Raw genomic sequence first — 22,264 nt, 5'->3', positions numbered from 1 at the left:
AAATATCCTAGCATATTTAATAAATAAATCAATTTGCCATTAAATCATTAAAAAAATAATTAATTTGAAAAAGAATTAAAATTGAGAAAAGAAATCAAAATGGAATTATCTAGAAAAATAATTTAATGAATTAAATCAATTAAATATCAAAATTGAATAAAATATGAAATAAACCAGTTTTCTAATTTTATCTTAAATTTAGTTCAATTGCCTTTAAAGCTGAGAAAAGCAGACAATCACATCAATTCACCTGGATTGTGCTTCCTCTTGGAGAATCTCTATCGCTCATCATTGATCGATCTTGACCGTTGGTCTCTCTCTGGATTTTCTATAAATTTAGGTCCGCATCTCTCATAAAAGAAAAACCTGGAGATTATTGTTATTATGTTGTTTTTGCTCTAGGCTTATTGAGATTTGTGCTTTGAAGATATTACATATTAGTTATTGCATATTTAATGTTCATTCGTATTACTTAAATCATGTTAGCTTAATCAGCATATCTAGCTTAATCTTGCATCCATTTAGCTCAATTTCATACTCATATAGATTAAAGCCTTCGTTTAGGTGTCGCCTAGTCACTGGTGTTTCATATAGAAATCTGAGAGCAAAACTAAACTTACATCTACTAGAAGGCAATAGGTCATTTTGTAATGGTTTTTTTAATCATTGTTCATTATTGATTTACTAACCATGCATCTAATGACTTAATTGAAGTGTTGTGTATTCAGATACAGATATAGATACAAATCCACTTTTCACACACACATTTTTGGCGCCCACAATGGGGCATGAGAATTCAATTTTCGGCCTTGCAAAATCCTTATTTTATTTTTCAAGTTTTCATCCGTGCAGCCTCTGCAAAATGTCGTACAAGCTTTTGTGCATTAAAGGATGGGTTATGGGAAGACTTGTTCGGCTCTATGGGAATCATCATATGAGTCTTTGCTTTGTTGTTTTCTTTTGGAATTTACTCATTCGGCTTGGTGAGAATATTCATTCTCCTCTATGAGAATTATCATATGAATTTATGAGTTGCTCGTTTTATAAACAATATTGTTTTAGGGATTTCTTGACTTGCCTTTGAATTTTATTGACGCTAACCCTGAATTTTCTTCTTGTCTGCCTGAGATTTTCACAACCTAACTCATTTTCTGCAGAACGCTTGTCGAAGAATTTATCAAACCAAACTCACGCATGTCAAAGAATCGAAAACAACATGACTACTGATGTGTTGGTTTTGCAGGTTGCCTAAGGAGAATCGACCAAATATCGTGTATTCTTTAGTTCATTTTTAGGCACTTAAATTGCTATTTGGTTAATGAACAAATATGTCTTTTGTGTTTGAAGAAAAATCTAAGAGGTAGGAAAGTATGCTCTTGTCTACACAGACAATCAAAAATCCAGACCCTTGAATCTTTTTCTAAGTTTGAAGATTTTTGTACCTTTTAGCGGGTTTGTCACAGTGGGAAAAAGTAATCACTCTGTGAGAATGGCCCAAGTGAGTATAGTTAAACCCAAGAATTCCAACTCACTATAATAAATAGGCCTTTCGGGATTAAAGTCTTAGAGGATGGGATTATTTGAGTTTTCTCTTTTGAGATTTCTCATATCGGGCATTTTGTAGGGCCTCGTAGTCTCAATCACGCTTGTGTGACTACACCTTGTTTTGGTACCTTATCGGGCTATAAGCCTCAATTGCGCTTGCGCGACTTCAAGGGGTAATCTGGAACGAAAATCTTTACTATGAACTTTAAAATAGCAGCTACCTGGTTCACCTCCCAAAGGGGGATAATCTTTGTGCAAGAGAGATAGTAACTCTCCCAAGATACTTTTCATTTCGTGCCCCCATTAGCGTTTGGAGTCATCTAATACGGCATTGAGAATCCATTGCATGAGACTCAGTGACCATATTCTGATTAGCTATTGGGTGTGTACCTGAGTCTGCAAGCAAAGGTTTTCTCTCTTAGCCAATTTCCTTAGAATTAGCATGCTATGTTTGACGTCACTTTGGATCTTATGTGTTTGCTGTGTTTTTTGTCTGAGGCTAAAATTGAAAATCTAAAAAATTGAAAAAACTCAAAAACACAAAAAAAATAATTCAAATTCAGTGGTCAAAACTCAGTCTCCTTGTCAAAAAATTGCCTCTGAGCATAATTATCATACAAGCTTCCTAAATCATCATCTGAGTCTTCTAAGTTTGTCATTTTGGCTTATTTAAACTTTCGTTCTGGTCTCTGAAGATTGTCGTCTGAGCTTATGAACTCTGTCGTACGAGTCATTCTGGTCTATGAAAAGTTGTCGTCTGGTAAGCATTAAACTGTCGTGCGAGTTTTAATAGAAACTCGTATGAGAAACTATCTTTGTCATCTAGGACTCACTAAACTGTTGATCGGATTGTCATATTTGGTTGTATGACCCTCTGATTTTGTCAGTCCATAAGTCTATTTTTTTACATCCTTTTCAGATTTGTCATACTTGCCTAATCAGTCTCCAGTGAGCGTAAATCTGGTCATTTTAATCTTGAGCATAAACAACCTTGATAGTGTACCTTTGTTATTATATTGCACGGCTTTGTCGATCATCTCCTAGCTAGTTCAATCAATCGCTTATCAAACTTAATCAACTTAGGTTGCTTAGATCACGTCTTACACAAGATAGATTGTTCCTGAAACTAGACTAAGTCTTAGTCACCTTTCTTTATCACATCTGACTCTCGGTCACGTCGGTTGTAAATGCCTATTCAAACCAGGAGATCTTCTAAGAATAAGAACAAGAAAAAAGAAGAGACAATAATATTGCAAACCAATCCTTTTTACCAAGAGCAACCAATTTTTGACGATCCTTTTGAACAACAAACTTTAGACAAACCTTTGTCTTCAAATAAACCACTTTTGGATCAATCCTTATCTTCCAATATGTTTGAAAGAAGACAAGAAAAAGAGGACGATAAACGTAAATCTCATGATGACCTTAACATCCAAGCTAATGAAAGTGACTCTTCTTCCAGTGATTCTAAAGTTTTCGAACCCGGAGAAGATACAATAGTAAAATGTCAAAAGGACAAAGACTTCGAAAAGATGATGAAGATTATCATGGCCCGAGAAAAAGAAGAATACTTTCTAGAATTGGCCAAACAAGGCGCTAAACTCCCCCCTGATTACAATGTTAAAAGTCTTATCACTAAAGAAGATGATACTCCACTAGCATCGGTGACAAAACAATTACAAGAATTACAAACTGAGATAAGGAAATGAAAGACAAAGACAAATCTCATATGAAATATTCCTTGGATACGATTTTCCCAATTTCCATTCGACAAGAGTCTTTACATGCCTTTTTTTCCTTCCAGAACATAAATTCCTAAGTTCGATAAATATGATGGCAACTCGGATCCTCAGGATCATGTCCGAGAATTTTGTGCCCTATGTATGGAGTTCATGCACGAACAAACTTATCTTATGCGCCTCTTTCCAAAAAGTTTAGGAGGACAAGCTATGGAATGGTTTTCAAGCCTGCCTATAGGAATTAAATCTTTTGAAGAATTGGTTGAATCGTTTCTACAACAATACTCCTATAACATTCGCCATCTGGTCACAATGATTGAGCTTTGTAATACCAAACAGAAGACAGGAGAACCTAAATTCTTTCTTTCCTTCAGCGTTGGAGAAAGAGGTTCTCTAAGTATTCACAACCCATTCTTGATTTTGAGAAAATGGAAATCTTTGTCAATAATCTTATTCCTAAGAAATACAATATCCAAATGCAAGTATACCCTTTATTCAACAAAATGGTGGATAGTTCTCTCAAGATGGAAGACGTGCTTGTAAGGAAAGGAGATATATCACTTTATAAAGAAACACATCAAGGCTCTAGTTCCAAAGAAAACAACAAATACTGGAAGTACGACACAAATAATAACAAAAATGTTGTTATTGATGGAGTGGTTGATAATGTCAAACTAAAATCAAAATTTGTAGTATTCAACTTGACTAGTGGAACACAAGCCCTTAAAGCAGCTGAAAGTGCTATAGAAAACGCACCTAAGAAATCAAAAGAGTGGTTTAAAGAGAAACCTTGGGTTTCAAAACTTAAGCGTGATTTTACTCCTCTGGTTGAATCCTATGAGTCAGCTTTTAAAACTCTATTGGCAAACGAATTGATCACATTGTCTAACAACTCTAAGCCATATGATCCCGAGGTCAAAGCTAAATGGTGGAGGGAAAACGAGTATTGTGAATATCATTGAAACAAAGGTCATACAACAAATAACTGCATGAAACTCAAACATGAGATTTAAGACTCCTCTAGACCCCTGTTCGAGCTCCAGATAACTGCAAACAAGTCATCCAGTTGACGTCTCTAGAAACCTGTCTTGCCCAGGTGGGGCTGCGTCAAGTAACCTGAATATCGACACATGATAGGCTGATGTACCTCCCTCGAATCATCAACCACTGGCCTGCACACTGGGACATGCTCCCATATCCATATCTATAAAACAAGAACTCCTACAACCATGTTCTTTGCATCTCGGTATGTGATCTCGTGCATCTCATGGTACATGTGTGCTAGCAAGCAAGATCCCCAACCTAATCTCCTAGGCTGTGTCACTAACATCTCCAAAATCCTACCCCACCAACACAAGAATCCCTATTGACCTGTGTTCGGCATAGCAAAGCATCATATCAACCCAACCAGCACAAAAGTAATGGGAAATCTCCCTCCATATCTGCTCATTAGGTCATCCCATGAAATGGATCTAACTATTAGACTGTCATCCTAGAGGACCCTGTGTAATGTTGTGATCCCCACATGCGGAGATGAATCATAATCCACTCTGCTACCTAAAAATGAAATCCTCAGAATCTTGTATACATCCTCGGGAGTAATAGTCATCTCCCCGGTAGGCAGGTGAAATGTGTTATGCTTTGAATGAAATCTCTCCACTAATGCACTCAGTAATCTATGATTCACACGAATATATGGCAGCTGCAATAAGTGTCCAAAACCACATGCCTCAATATGAGCCCTCTAAGCATCTAATAGTTGTCTAACTAATCTCATGGTAGGCGGATAGGTACACCGAAACTGAATGTCCGACAAGATAACCTGCAAAATTGAATGAAAACTCATCAATATGCAATACAAATTGAGTTATAAAGTTGTCAAAAGTGCATATGAATCCAACTAAGCAATCATGAAAATTAAAATTTCAAGTTTTGATGTTAAAAAATTATCACTATTTTTCAAACGAGTAAACACAAAGGGGCAACAAATTGTACGAGTAAAGCCCACAAACAGTACGAGTAAACTCTATGATACGAGCCACTACACAATGTAGTATGACTAAACAAACCCTGATGAACATTCTCGTACGACCTAAGGCTGTCAACAAAATGACAAAACAAATGACTTTATATGAGTAAACATTATTTAGCAGTTACTCGTATGACAAACCCTACATGGTAGTACGATAAAATGACTGCCAACGAGCTAAAACAAAATTCAAACGATAAATTCATAAAAAGAAATCACAAATTTGGAAATTTAATCAATTCAAGATTGATCACTTACTGCAGTGGGATAGTTCCTAGGTTGATTATTTCGTCTTTGTAGCTCAAATCGATGCATATGCTTAGGAATTGCCATTTTGCTCCAGAGAAGGTTTTTGAATTTTTAAACTTTGAATAGTGAAAATGAAATGAACATTGACCCTTTTCACCCCTTATATAGAAAACCCTAATTTTTCAACTTGCTCTGATGGATGTGAAACTTATACCCTTGACTAAATCACCCGTCCTGAGTCCATTTTCGGGATCAAAAACAAAATCTGAGATCATTTTTCTATTCAAAATCTCACAACATTGACCAATTGGTACTTTCATCTTCAGCTCACTTTTACTCATCATTTTTTGCTCAAATCAATTCTAATTTCAACTTAAATCTCCAATACATCTTTGTGCTCAGATTATCATTGTTAAATCATTTTATCCTTTCAAAATTTCTTAAACTCATTGTAACCTCGTTGTCTTTTGATTTCACTCCCAAGGGGGCATCATCATTACATCATCATTATAAATGATTACATCATCGAAAAGTCGAGAAAATTTATAAATCTTCATCTAAAGTCGAGCAGAAAATCTTTTTAATCAAAGATTAATCAAACAAAACCTTATTGTTCTTCAAAATCGAATCAATCTCTAGGGGCATATCAGTTTCATCGCACCAAATCAAGCTGATATTGTCTTCATCTAAATCAGTCTCTTAACATTAATTAGTTTCATCGCATCTCATCAAGCTTGTTATTTGTTTAAACTTAATCAAGGGTTTAAAGAGTCTTTTCGATAGTGATCACACGCTCAATCCAAATAGGTGTTTAGTTTCATCGCATCAAATCAAGCTGGACATTTTCTTTAATCGATTCTTGTTCATTCAAGTTCAAAATCAGTTTCATCTCTTCGCTCAATCTAGTTCAATCAAGTTCTAGATCAATACTCATTTCTTGATCCATCAAGTTCAAGATTGGTATCTCGCTCTTCATCGATCCTAGTTCAATCAAGTTCAGGATCGGTGTCGCTTTAATCAACCTGTTCAACTTCATCGCTTCAAATCAAGCTGAACATCTCGCTCTTCATTAATTTGTGATCCATCAAGTTTAGAATTGATAATCTGTTCGACATTAAATTTTCTTTGAATCAATATGTTGCTCGCATATGAATTCAAAGAGGGGCAAATGTAATGCCCTAAAAAATGGTCACCTAAACCATAGGCCCCTGATAGGGAGAAACCCAAAAGGAGGACCAATTTAAAGCTACTTGTTAAGAGACTCCTTCAAATGAGAGAGGAAAGGTTTTGGTTTTCAGTTATAGACCCACTTTCAATGTTCACAAGCTTTGCTCAAACCCAAAACTTCCTCCTTGAGCTCTTCCCATCATTTGTTCATACACTTGCTCAACTCAACTACCATGCTAGGTCTAAACCCCCAAATGTTTGAACTGGAGTTCTGAAGGCTTCACAAGGTTTCCAAGGTTGTTTTAGACTGATTTCAAAAGGTTTTACAAGGTCACCTAAACTTACTCCAATCGGATTCTTAATTTTCTTCAAAACGGGGCTACAAGGAATAAGCCCTTTTAAGCCTTCCTGAAACACTATTTTGCTCATTACTCACTCCCATCTTGGAATATCTGAAAAAGGTGAATATTTTTTAATACCCTTTTGGCCAAAGTCATGAATTAGTGCCAAGAGAGGTCTTAAGGAGGTCAATCTACGACTGTCCTATTTTGTAGCCTCAAAACAAGGGTTTTTATGGGGTTTTGGTAACTTAGAGTTTGGCAAATCACTCCATGGCCTTGTACCTTGTCTCCTTTCTCAACACACACCTCTGAAACAACATGTCAATGTCTTCCCTGCCATTAACAATCAAGAATTATGCCAAACACTTGGCAAAAAAACTGAAAATGAACAAGAACCTCTATCAAAACACTATTTTTTATTTTATTTATTTATTTTTTTCTGATTTTCACTGTTTTGGGCTGCATACCATAGGGTTAGAACTTCAAAAACCACCTACACTTTAGTGTCATCAATCCTTAAACAATATTTTTAACCTTGAAATTAACAAATGAGCCAATATCCCAAGCATAACAAGCTTCAAAAGTACTTTGGCACCAACATTACTTAATTCTTCAAAAACAGGGAACTCGTTGTCCTGACATACTTCCTCAAACTTTTAAAAGTAAAACGGCCTCTCTTGGAGCTCCAACTTGTTTCAAAACCTTCATAGGGAAGGTGCAGACCATTATACCATGTTGTAGACTCAAATAGACTTTGAGAACAACATTTTGGCTTCTTATTTCAATCTACTAGACAAATTTTCACTTAACTTGTCTAGTATTCACTCAAAACCTTCTTGTAAGCACAAATCTGGAATAAAATGGAATATTTATACAATATATACAAGCATAAAAACTTGGAATAATCCATTGGAGGGATCCCAGACTTGGATCAACCAAGTTGATGCATTTTGGAACTCCAAACCCTTGACAGGGCAGCAAACAGTCAAAACTGAAACAATTTATTTAAACCACATTACAAATGCAAATCCAATGAAACAATTACATGGAAGGATAGTTAACATCTACATTTCCACTTTACAAAAGGTACAATATGTATTTCTACAGGTACAGTATGGATTGCACTCAAAAAGAAGAAAAAACAAGGTAAAACCCAGAATTTTGTTATTTTATCATTAGCAAAACTTAGTCTTTACATTCTCTAACCTTGTCCAAGGCCAAGGAAGGTCTTTTTATAGTGAGAACAAGTAGTTATCAAGCCTTGTACATAATTTAAGCTTTTCTAACTCCCTTTTCCAAGAAAAATACAAAAATGACAACTTTTGTTGCTCACATGACAACTTTTTTTTTTTTTGCTCAAAAGTGCATTTTTGACAACCTTACTAATTCAACACTTCTAACCACCTAAGAAATGTTTAAAAACATATAAAAAACATGTTCCAATGCTCAAGAAAGCATTTTGAGTTCATTTCCACATTTTGTGCCAAAATTGTCAACTCAAGCCCTAAAATGCAAACTTGATCTCTAAAACACAAAATGAGATCAAAAACCACTTTAAAAGACATACAATAACCTAAAACAATGTTCCACACCTAAAAAAAAAAAGATTACAAACACATAAGCATGAAATTCTCAAAAAGGAGAGTTTTTTTCTCAACTAGGTGCTCCTGCACCATACTCCCCAAGATTGAAACAGTTCCAAGTCCTCTTGGAAAGGAGACCTGCAAAAAAAAATGATACCGGAAAAACATAGAGGCTTCATCTTGACCTTTGGCATGTACTTGTCTTCTGCTTCATCAGTCATGGCCAAATGAAAAGCTCCTTTCTTCATCTTCACTCGAGGCCTTGCTTTCAAAACCAACATCCACCACTGTTGCTGTTGCTCATAAGATGTAGACCACACTAGCCATGTCCATGTCAGAAAACTCTCATTCCAAAAACAACTCCATGGTGCCATGAGAGAAAAGCCAACAACTTTCATCTCCAAGGTAGGAGTACCGCTCAATCTTGTGTACCAATCCTGGTGCTTGGTGTCTGGCATCAATACCCCAGGATAAAACATTTCTCCCATAAAGGTCATGATGCCCTCATTAAGACAAATACCAATCTGATAGTGTTCATGAATGTAGACCTCTGTAGCAACATAATGATCAACAACAACTATCTTTGTATCATGCTTGTCAATAGGCTTCTCGAGTGCATGTGACCCTTGTACCATTGCTTTTGCTTGTCCAATCTGTTCAACAACTCCATCATCAGGATAAAGACTATGTGCTTCAACCAATTTGGTCTCTACCCCTTGCTCATCCTCAAGAACCTTTTCTATATAAGGTTCCTCTGCAACTCTTCGCTGCTCACTCTTCACTTCAGCATGCATCTGCTGCTCCAAGTCACTGAATGGACTGTCTACCTCTTCAACTTCACCTTCTTTGGTACTGGGGGTAACTTCTACCGCTAAACCTCCATTGTGTATTGCTTCACCATCTGTTTCTTCAACATCTTCCTCCTGGTGATTCTTATGCTCAGGAAAATCTACTCTCTCAACCAACCCTAGACCTCTTGTCATATGCCATGCAGGATCATCTTCTTCCCTCATAGAGTTCAAGGTAAAATTTATGCCACCCTGAGTAAATTGATAATATTCCTATAAGCATCATACATAGTGCAATTGTCATATTGCCATGCTCTTCCCAAGATCAAATGGCAATCTCTCAAGGGCATAATATCACATTCCACCATCTCATAGTAAGAACCAATATTGAAATGAACAACAGACTTCTCTAAGACATCAACCCAATGATCATCACTCAAACCAAATGCTCTATAAGGTGACTCATGAGGTATCCTTGGTAGATTCAACTTTTCCACCATTTCTAAGGAGACTACGTTGTCAAGAGAACCACTGTCAACTACAACCTTACATACTTTACCCTTACATTTGCACTTGGTTCTGAAAATGGCTTGTGTTGGATCATATCTACTCTCCATGTTGTTAGGAACTTCTTTCTTCAACTCTCACAACTCACAACTCACTGCAAGGATCTACTTCCTTGCTCTGATACCAATCTGATAGGGAGAGACCCAAAAGGAGGACCAATTTAAAGCTACTTGTTAAGAGACTCCTTCAAATGAGAGAGGAAAGGTTTTGGTTTTCAGTTATAGAACCACTTTCAATGTTCACAAGATTTTCTCAAACCCAAAACTTCATCCTTGAGCTCTTCCCATCATTTGTCCATACACTTGCTCAACTCAACTACCATGCTAGGTCTAAACCCCCAAATGTTTAAACTAGAGTTCTGAAAGCTTCACAAGGTTTCCAAGGTTGTTTTGGACTAATTTCAAAAGGTTTTACAAGGTCACCTAAACTTACTCCAATCGGATTCTTAATTTTCTTCAAAACAGAGCTACAAGGAATAAGCCCTTTCTAGCCTTCCTGAAACATTATTTTGCTCATTACTCACTCCCATCTTGGAATATCTGAAAAAGGTGAATATTTTTTAGTACCCTTTTGGCCAAAGTCATGAATTAGTTCCAAGAGAGGTCTTGAGGAGGTCAATCTATGACCGTCCTATTTTGTAGCCTCAAAACAAGGGGTTTTATGGGGTTTTGGTAACTTAGAGTTTGGCAAATCACTCCACGGCCTTGTACCTTGTCTCCTTTCTCAACACACACCTCTGAAACAACATTTCAATGTCTACCCTGCCACTAACAATCAAGCATTATGCCAAACACTTGGCAAACAAACTGAAAATGAACAAGAACCTCTATCAAAACACTTTTTTTTTTTTTTAATGATTTTCACTGTTTTGGGCTGCATACCATAGGGTTAGAACTTCAAAAAACACCTACACTTTAGTGTCATCAATCCTTAAACAATATTTTTAACCTTGAAATTAACAAATGAGCCAAGATCCCAAGCATAACAAGCTTCAAAAGTACTTTGGCACCAACATTACTTAATTCTTCAAAAATTGGGAACTCGTTGTCCTGACATACTTCCTCAAACTTTTTATAGTAAAAAAGCCTCTCTTGGAGCTCCAACTTGTTTCAAAACCTTCATAGGGAAGGTGCAGACCATTATACCATGTTGTAGACTCAAATAGACTTTGAGAACAACATTTTGGCTTCTTATTTCAATCTACTAGACAAATTTTCACTTAACTTGTCTAGTATTCACTCAAAACCTTCTTGTAAGCACAACTCTGGAATAAAATGGAATATTTATACAATATATACAAGCATACCAACTTGGAATAATCCATTGGAGGGATCCCAGACCTGGATCAACCAAGTTGATGCATTTTGGAACTCCAAACCCTTGACAGGGTAGCAAACAGTCAAAACTGAAACAATTTATTTAAACCACCTTACAAATGCAAATCCAATGAAACAATTACATAGAAGGATAGTTAACATCTACATTTCCACTTTACAAAAGGTACAGTACATATTTCTAGAGGTACAGTACGGATTGCACTCAAAAAGAAGAAAAAACAAGGTAAAACCTAGAATTTTGTTATTTTCTCATCAACAAAACTTAGTCTTTACATTCTCTAACCTTGTCCAAGGCCAAGGAAGGTCTTTTTATAGTGAGACCAAGTATTTATCAAGCCTGGTACAAAATTTAAGCTTTTATAACTCCCTTTTTCAAGAAAAATGCAAAAATGACAACTTTTGTTGCTCACATGACAACTTTTTTTTTTTGTTGCTCAAAAGTGCATTTTTGACAACCTTACTAATTCAACACTTCTAACCACCTAAGAAATGTTTAAAAACATATAAAAAACATGTTCCAATGCTCAAGAAAGCATTTTGAGTTCATTTTTGCAATTTTTCACATTTTGTGCCAAAATTGTCAACTCAAGCCCTAAAATGCAAACTTGATCTCTAAAACACAAAATGAGATCAAAAACCACTTTAAAAGACACACAACAACCTAAAACAATGTTACACACCTAAAAAAAAAAACATTACAAACACATAAGCATGAAATGCTCAAAAAGGAGAGTTTTTTTTCTCAACTAGGTGCTCCTGCACCAGCCCCTAATCTCGACTACATCACCAAAGTCCTAACCAAAGGCAAATTAAAGTAATCATGAGCACCTAATTAATTAATTCTCAGTCATCAATGTCACGTGGCAAATAAATCATTCAATATTAATTAAACAATCATAAATAATTAATTAATTATTCCAAGTAAATCATTTTAATCAAATATCCTATTTATTTAATTAAATATCCTAACATATTTAATTAATAAATCAATTTTCCATTAAATAATTAAAAAAAAATTAACTCGGAAAAAAAAAAAATTGAGAAAAGAAATCAAAATGGAATTATCTCATAAAAGCAATTTAATGAATTAAATCAATTAAATATCAAAATTGAATAAAATGTGAAATAAATCATTTTTTCTGATTTTATCTTAAATTTAGTTCACTTTCCTTTAAAGCTGAGAAAAGTAGCCAATCACATCAATTCACCTGGATTGTGCTTCCTCTTGGAGAATCTATGCCGCTCATCATTGATCGATCTTGACCGTTGGTCTGTCTCTAGATTTTCTATAAATTCAGGCCCTCATCTCTCATAAAAGAAAAACCTGGAGATTATTGTTATTATGTTGTTTTTTCTCTAGGCTTATTGAGATTTATGCATTGAGGATATTACATATTAGTTATTGCATATTTAATATTCATTCATATTACTTAAATCATGTTAGCTTAATCACGCATATCTAGCTTAATCTTGCATCCATTTAGCTCAATTTCATACTCATATAGATTAAATCCTTCGTTTAGGTGTCGTCTAGTCACTGGTGTTGCATATAGAAACCTGAGAGCAAAACTAAACTCACATCTACTAGAAGGCAATAGGTCGCTTTGTAATGGTTTTATTATTCATTATTCATTATTGATTTACTAACCATGCATCTAATGACTTAATTGAAGTGTTGTGTATTCAGATACAGATACAAATAAAAATCCACTTTTCACACACACAATAAGGTAACCCTAGTCACACATTTTTATCTAGAATAGGGTGACATACTATTATATGCTCAAACACCCACACCTATAGCACTGTCAATCCACAACTGATGGTCAAAGTCCCTTTGTATGCCACCTGATGTAGATGGAAATATAGCATGCTAAGCATACATGGTCCCCATGTAAACACAATCCCATACATCACCATGCACTCTAGCACTCATCCCCATCCAATAGGGAATCCATGTCCTTGCCTATTTGGTGGTACTAAGCCCGCTATCATTGCGCTAATGATAATAACTAATCTCTAATGTTGAGCTGCCATCATCTCCCATCTGATCTCATAGTCTGCAATGCATAGCTCATCTGTGTCAACCTCAAGCATCCAACTAAGAGTCTCCCTCCCTGTCGAAAGATCGTATATAGCTAGCTCACCATGAATGGGAATCCTGAGTATGTGCCACATGTCCTCAAGTGTGATCGTCACCTTTCTCGTCAATAGATGGAATTAGTTTGTCCCTAAGTAGCACTATTCAACTAATACAATGATGAGTCCTCTATATGCCCTTATCTCGAGCATATATGTAATTATAATATGGAAAAATTTCCTATAGTTTTTGTGTCGACTTGAATTTCATCCTCAGAATGCTACCTGCAACAAGTTAGTTTCCCAAAATACAAATGGAAATGCTACAAGAAATCCAAACTCAACCAATGAAACTACATGAAATACATATGAAATAAAAATACTAATATTACCTTCATGGTTTATGTCTCATTGTGTTCTAACTCCACTGTTCCTGGTTGCAGATGGTGTGCTCTCGGACAATGCACTGATAGCTTCCAAGATGACATATGAAGAATGGACTGATAACTGGTAGTTAACTGATGCTATGATATGCAATAGTACATGATTTTGCTAAAATGATTATGCTAAATGATAATTGTTATTTTGCTTCAAGATTAAAACTCAAAGATGCATAAGTTTTACAAATGATTTGCTTGAAAATGCACTTGAAGTCTTTTGAAGTCTAACTCTCTCTCAACTGAAGCTCTTGATTTTATAGACCTTGAGAGGATGAGATGATGTGGCTTAGATCAACGATCATGATCAAATCTGTAGATTTCGATGGTTGTGAGCAAAGGTGAAGGTTGAGAGAAAGGGGGAAGGAGAAGACAAGTGTCACTCATCTCACCTTGACTGGATTGTTGACTGAGGGAATCTAGGGATGGTTGGAGAAGATTTAGGCATGATAGGACAAGTGGACTCAAGTCCTTCCTAAGATGTAGGGGGTGTTGGAGAGAATATAGAAGATGGTTATGAAATATGTGTACGTACACAATATTCATTAAATTTGGAGGTTGAAGATAAATGGTGAATTAATATTTAAGAAATATTAATTTCCTTAGCCACATGATGGATGAGTTGGCAAAGGGAAGATGAAGTGGAGATGGAAGGTGAGTTGGAAAAGGGATTTAAATAATTTAGAAATTATTTAATATTTGAGACTATAGGATAGGAGAATAAATATTAAATATTAGATATTTAATTGTTTGGAGAAGATAATTAAATATTAGATATTTAATTGACTTGGTTAAAAGGAGAATTAAATATTAGATATTTAATTAATCAGAAGAATAGGATAGATGAATTAATTAATAAAATATTAATTAATAGAAATACACGAAAAATGAATTAAATAAATTAATCTTTTCAAATTAACTATTTAATAGAAGAATAATTATTAAATAAATATAAGATGTTTATTTAATCACTCATAGCCATTTTTATGTGTATACATTTTGCCTCTCTTTGAAATGACGTCGAGACAACATTGTTTCAAAGATTAAATCAAGTCTCGATAATGTGCCCGATGAAGATGAAAATCCTGATTGTGTGCCCCTTGAGAAGATTAATCGTGAAATTGTTGAAAACTTTGGTTTGAACGATTGATCTCATAATAATTGATAAAAAGAGTTTCATCAATTAAATTCATTTGTAAAAAAACAAAATAAATTGCCCCATTGAATAGCATTAATTACTCTTCAAATAGTAAATATAAAATTAACTAGGGCTAATTTTAATTGCATTGTTATCCTTGTTAGCTTGTGAAGAAAATTTTCTTGGTAAGGTGGTGAAATGGTGATTCCTGTGGAGAACCATCGATTTGAGTGTGTTCGACGATATCAACGACCTCCCGAGTATGGGTATCTGGTATGTATCTTATCCCAAGCTTTGTTTTCAACTTATCGTGCAACTTTTCATGTTTCAGGCGCGTTTTTGAATTTTTGAATTTTTTTGCTATTTTTGATATTAGGTTAGCGCTTTTGCATTTTGATTTAGCGCATATGCATAGATTAGCGCTTGTGCTCATTTTGGTAGCGCATATGCCAAGGATGATAGCGCTTTTGCAAAAGATAGCACTTTTGAATTGTTTGTTTGTGCTTTTGCAGCGAAAGTTCACGTTTTTGCTTTGTTTTGCGCATATGTTCTTAGGGTTAGCGCATATGCTAAGGATGATAGCACTTTTGCATAGGATAGCGCTTTTGCTCAATAGGATAGCGCATATGCTCAAAATTGATGTTTTTGATAAGTGCAAACGCTAAAAAACACTTTGATGAATAGATTTAACGTATTTGATGCGCATGTATGATGAATAGGGACTTGATTGATTGATTTGATTGATTTGATTGATTAATTGATTGATTTGATTTGATTGATTGCTTGATTGATTGATTTGATTGCTTGATTTGCTTCAATTTGATTTGATAGATAGATAGCATAGGTTGCTTCAGTTTGATTTGATAGATAGATAGTTGATGATTGATTGAATTCTCTTGATAAATAGGAGAAACTTGATGTTCTCTAGTGTCAGGAGAAATTACCGATAGTACGCCATTTAGTGCCAGAGTTGACGTAGGCTAAGGTTAGACATATAGATGCCTGTGGTTTATGCCATCTGTTGTATATGCCTAAGATTATGCATAATAGAGGATTGTTGACGACGTTAGCCGAGAGATGGCATAGGGAGCATAACACTTTTCACTTTCCCATGGGTGAGATTAGTGTGATGCTCAAGGATGTGTATAGGATTCTGCACATCCTAGTGACTGGCGAGTTAATGCAGTATGATTTTCAGGATCGTGTTGGGACAGAGGCTTGCAGAGTCATGTTTGCTGATGATAGAATCGCTAGAGGAGAGATTCGATGGGAGGATATGGTGATGTATTACGAGACTCTCCCTATGATTCTTGTTGGTTTGATTGGAGGATTTGTTTGTCCTGATAAGCTATCGTGAGGTTTTGTTGTTGGATGGGGTGAGATTCTCCTGAGTATGATGCAGCATCGTACTCGATATGCTTGGGTTGTTTGTATGTTGGCACATTTATATCATGATCTTCATCAGGTGGTGTATGATGAGAGTGCTAGTTTGTTTATAGGATGCACTTTATTGCAGATCTAGTGTTGGGAGCACATTGTTGTGACTTGGCCTATCCATCACAGAGTTCGTGGAGAGAGGTAGGCATATGTGTATTTTTATGCAGGTATCCTTACTCAACATAAGCTGGGTAAGATGGAGTATTGGTGTTGGGTGCTTGATTCATTGGATAGAATTACTTGGAGACCATATGTTGATCGTGAGCCATGGATGGATGATGCACAAACATTACCATTTATCATGTAGAGTAGATATCTCATTGGTCGGACTCCTTACATTGTTGAGCGACAGTTGATTAGTCGCATTCTTAGACAGTTTGGTATGATCCAGCCCATGCCCACTGGTGTGATGATATATGCTCGGTGGTACAGAGATAGGTGAGATTGGGGACCTTCCTTGTCATTTGAGATTGCTTGCGCAAAGTTTCTTGCTACTTGGAGAGTGGCTTATGATATGAGATTGCACATTCTTGATCCTGGGGTTACTACAGATTATGTTCAGTATATACTAGCTCATCCATTTCCTTGTATTACTGATCCAAGAGATCCTCCTCCCAGCTCAGGAGATGAGGATGATGATTCAGGTGATCCAAGTGTGATGAGATGTTGATGGAGATGAGAGCTCAGAGCTGCTCAGGAGGTTGGGGGAGATGGAGATGAGGGTGGGGATGGAGGTGGTGGTGGTAGGAGACCTGGACGGAGAGGAGGTCGACTGAGAGTCCGTGGAGGACCGTTTGGCAAGATTGGGAGACCACGTCCTATGGGTGGGAGGGATGTTGGACGGATTGGGAGAGAGCATGGCAGGGCAGGTATGAGATCACCGAGAGGGTTGCCATTGACAGGAGGAGGCAGGGTTAGTGGACTGGATGGGGGTTGTGGGAGAGGCATTGATTTTGGACAGATTCAGCCAAACCCTAGGGTTATTGCATCTCATGGTGGAGATGATGAGGATCTTGAGGATCATGTTCCCCTTATTAGATGACATGTTGCAAGAGCTACTCAGACGAAGATTCCAACAGTTAGATAGGGTGGTGGTGAGGAGGGGATTGGGGTTCATGCACCACAACAGGATTTGCCAGAGCAGGATGCACCAGTGCATGATATGGTAGAGCGGGATGCACCAAAGCATGATGTGCTAGAGCAGGAGACCATTGATAGTCTTAGAGTGTAGATTGATCAGCTTTGAGCACAGGTGCAGACTCTCATGGCTGAGAGGGATAGAGTTGTTAGGAGACAACTGGATACTCAGGTCCTTCTTGATCATATTCAGTAGGTTGGATCAGGTACTCTCTCAACTGACACTGTTAGAGCATTAGTTTGGGCTGGGAAGGAGACTTCCCACTGGCGATGATGATATGAGGAGGCAGTTGCAGAGAGCCAGAGAGCTGGTAGTTATCATACCACCGTGTTGATGGATACTAGCAGTGGTGGGGTCATGGGACCTCCTCAGAGGAGTGGTGATCATGGGAGACAAGCATCTGGAGGATCTTCTCGCCCACAGCCATAGAGATGGACAGAGTCAGGTGGTAGTGGTACAGGACAACCTTGACTTGATTTGGAGGCACTTGTATTGTTTATTTGATATCATTGTATACTTGGACTTTTATTGGTTTATTATGATCTATATGCAGACATGGATTCTATATGATGATGATCTTTATTATGTTACTCTATTTGATGATGATGCTTTATGCTTTGATTATATGGATGCATGATTAGATGGATGATGATATTTATGCATGTTATTCTATTTGATGATGATGCTTTATATGATGATGCAATGATGAATGCCTTTGTTGATTTTTGATTTTGATGATCTTGGATGCAAATGAAAATGATTACTAACTTAAATGATATGTAAATGGTGCAAATGCAATGATCTACATGGAAATGCAAATGAATGATTGCTTTAATGCTTATGATGATGTAAATACAAATGATCTCCATGAAATGTTTTTGATTTTATATGTAATGTTCATGAATATAAGTGTAAAGATGCAACTAAATGTTGGGAAAAATGGTGTCTCAACCTTGCATTTATGCGAGGTTACTATTTATAGTAAGTTTTCATTTGAGCACGAAATGGTGCGAAACTCTCCCTGAAGCTTCTGGTTGGCTAGATAAGCATTCCGGTAAAGTTGCGTCGCAAGGTCACAGCTAGTTTTGAAGATATTAAAGTTTTCGTCTTGGAGGGGTGCGATAAAATGTTTAAACTTAATTTTGGGGGCTTTAGAGGCTCCGAAACATCCTGAAAAGTGGCCATAACTGGCGCAGTGGGTTACGAGGTGATAGAGCACTTCACGAGCTTTTCGACGCTTCAAACGGTTCGTCAATCGGACACCCGGTTCTCAAGTTATGGCCTCCGAAAGTTTGTACTCCTGAAATAGGAAAAATAATTTGTATCGGATACATAAATGAGCTGTAAAAGGGAGCGACACGTGTTGATGTGTGCTTTAACATGTCATAGGGCATCTAGAAGGGAGATAAGGTCGGCTACACCTTATTGGGTGGTTTTAGCCCATGGTTTTGTAATACCGTTTGACGGTTTCTTGTATTGTATCTCCTATTTATGAGGTGTGTGAGATAGAGGTTGTGTGTAAGAGTCTTATGGCTATTGAGTTGCCTCTGAATCTCTGATTAGTGGTACTCCTGCGAAGAGCTTGCTCTGCAAGTATGTTTTAATCTATTTTTGATTGCTGAATAAAATATCGAGCTGCTTTTGGAGTGTGGGGTTTTTCTCCCGAAAGGGTTTTCCCCACGTAAATCACTGTGTTGTGGTATGAATGCTATTATATCTATTTCTATTTTCTGTAACTATTGTAACGATCTGAAAAAGTTTTGCATTACCCTCCTCTCAAGGTTAGTGTAGGAAGTTGTTTTCGCTACTTAACTTCCTTACAAGTGGTATCAGAGCCAGATCACCTTTGGTTTCAATTGTGGGCAGTTGGGTTTTTTGAACTAATCCAGATTTGAGTGGGAGCTTGTGCAGAAGACACTTTTTGATCTTGTTGCAGGAATATTCAGATGGCGAGTTCGTCAGGGAGAATAGAGGTGGAGAAATTTAATGGAAGTAATTTTGAGATGTGGAAGTTAAAGATGGAAGATCTGCTAATAGATCGAGATCTTTGGGATGCTGTTGATGCGAATGTCCAAAGGCCCTCAGATCCTACTGCGGCAGCTCAGTATGATGTTATGGACCGCAAAGCCAAGGGTCTAATCAGACTGTGCCTGTTAGACTCTGTTCTAATCAATGTCCATGAAGAGAACTCTGCAAAGAAGCTATGGACTAAGCTTGGTGAGATGTATCAAGCGAAATCTTTATTAAATCAAATTTTCTTAAGAAAGAAATTGTATTCCTTGAAGATGGAAGAGGGTGGACGAATTGCAGACCACCTGGAAGCATTCAATATGTTGGTGGCTCAATTAGTATCCGTCGGTGTTAAGATGGACAAGGAGGAGAAATGTCAGATCTTGCTTTGTTCTTTGCCTGATTCGTGGGATTCTCTTGTTATGGCTATCGGTAGTACTTCTATTGTTTTGAAATCTAAAGATGTGGTGGGTGCCCTACTCGGTGAAGAGATGCGAAGGAAGGTATCCATCAGTTCAAAGGAAGCCCTAACCATTCGTGGAAGACCTAAGGAGAAAGGCAAGAAGAATGAGAAGCGCGACAAGTCCAAATCCAAAGGGAGATCGAAATCTCCTGGAAAGTCCAAAGTCATTTGCTGGAACTACGGTAAACCGGGTCACATCCGTAAGGACTGCAAAGAAGAAAAGAAGAAGAAGAAAAAGAAAAAGTTCGATTCTGATTCTGAGTCCGACAAGGAAGATGGCGATGCATTTATTGCGGCTTTGGCGACTTATGCAGGTAATGATGCCTGGCTAATTGACTCAGGTGCATCTTTTCATATGACTTCCAATAAAGATTGGTTTTCTGAATATGAAGGATTTAATGGAGGTAAGGTGTACTTGGGTGATGATTCATATCTAGACATTGTTGGTCGAGGTAAAGTTAGAATCAGGTTTTCTGATGGTAGAATAAAAAGGATTAATGGTGTGCTGCATATCCCTGGATTAAAATGAAACTTGTTATCTGTGAGCAAACTGATAGATGCGGGTGTGCAGGTAGTCTTTTCTGAAGCAGGATGTAAGATGATTAAGGGTGCTATGGTAGTTGCTAGAGGTGTCAGGTTTGGCACTTTGTATAAGCTTGAAGCATACACTGTTGAGTGTAATAGCACTTCTGTAAAAAGTAAATCTACGGATACTTCACTGGAAGATTTGAAGGTTTCACCTTCAGCAGATGGAAATGGTTTTTGGGTACCTAAGGGTGCTCTTTCGTTTGAAGCAAAGTTACCTGCAGAGAAGACTATGTTATGGCACCAGAGACTTGGCCACATTGGAGAAAAGGGTCTAAGGACCTTGAAAAATAAAAATCTTGTTGAAGGTTTGAATGATTGTAATCTTGACTTTGATTTCTATGAGCATTGCATTTATGGAAAACAAAACCGCGTTCAGTTTTACTCGAGTTCTCATAAAACTTGTGGTGTTTTGGATCTTATCCATTCTGATGTGTTTGGTCCAGTAGATGTCTCTTCGATTGGAAAATCCACATATTATGTTTCATTTATTGATGATTTTAGTAGAAGGACATGGGTTTATTTTCTAAAGACTAAATCTGAAGTTTTTAGTTGTTTTAAAGAATTTAAAGCAATGGTTGAGTTGCAGACTGGAAAGAAAATAAAATGTTTGAGAACTGATAATGGCGGTGAGTTTTGCTCTAATGATTTTGATAGATTCTGTAAAGACTGTGGAATTAACAGGCAGAAGACAACTCCGTAATCTCCACAGCAGAATGGAGTTGCAGAAAGAATGAATAGGACACTGATGGAGAAGGCTAGGAGTATGTTGAGTGGTGCTGGTCTTGAACAAAAGTTTTGGGCTGAAGTTGTTGCCACTGCTTGCTACCTGATTAACAGGTCTCCTACATCAGCTCTTGTTGATAAAACGCCTATGGAAGCATGGTCAGGTCACAAGCCTTCATTGAGACATCTTAGAGTTTTTGGTTGCGAGGCATATGCACATGTGCCAAAGGAGAAGCGAACAAAGTTGGAGAACAAGGCTGTGAAATGTATCTTCATCGGGTATAGTTATGGTGTGAAAGGATACAAGCTTTGGGACCCTGTTGCACAAAAGGTAATTCACAGTAGAAGTGTTATTTTTAGAGAAATTAAGTCTCCTTCTGTTACATTGCAGCCAGAACAAACTAAAAAAGAAGATGTGATTCAACTTCCTTCTACACCTGAAAGAGTTGAATCGAGACCCCTAGATAGGCAAGAAGTTGAGGAGAGCTCGTCTAGCTCTGAATCTTCAGAAGAGGAGGAAGAACCTCCAACTCAGCTTGTTCGAAGGTCTACAAGACATAGACAACCACTTGAAAGGTATTCACCTAATGATTGGAGATGTATTTTTGCTCTGAATACTAGTGTGGATGAACCGAAATCTATAGAAGAGGCATTAGGTATGAATGATGCAGAATCCTGGAAGATTGCTATGGAGGAAGAAATGGCAGCTTTGAAAAAGAATGATACATGGGATCTTTTACCATTGCCTGAAGGACGAAAACCTGTTGGTTGTAAATGGGTGTTCAAGAAAAAGATTGGTTCAGATGGAAGCATTGAGAAGTATAAAGCAAGGTTGGTTGCAAAAGGCTACTCTCAGGTTGAGGGTGTTGATTATGGTGAGATATTTTCTCATGTTGCAAAAATGAC

This window comes from Cryptomeria japonica, chromosome 5 (assembly GCF_030272615.1).
Source record: "Cryptomeria japonica chromosome 5, Sugi_1.0, whole genome shotgun sequence".
NCBI lineage: Eukaryota > Viridiplantae > Streptophyta > Pinopsida > Cupressales > Cupressaceae > Cryptomeria > Cryptomeria japonica.
Note: the sequence above shows the minus strand (reverse complement) of the source record.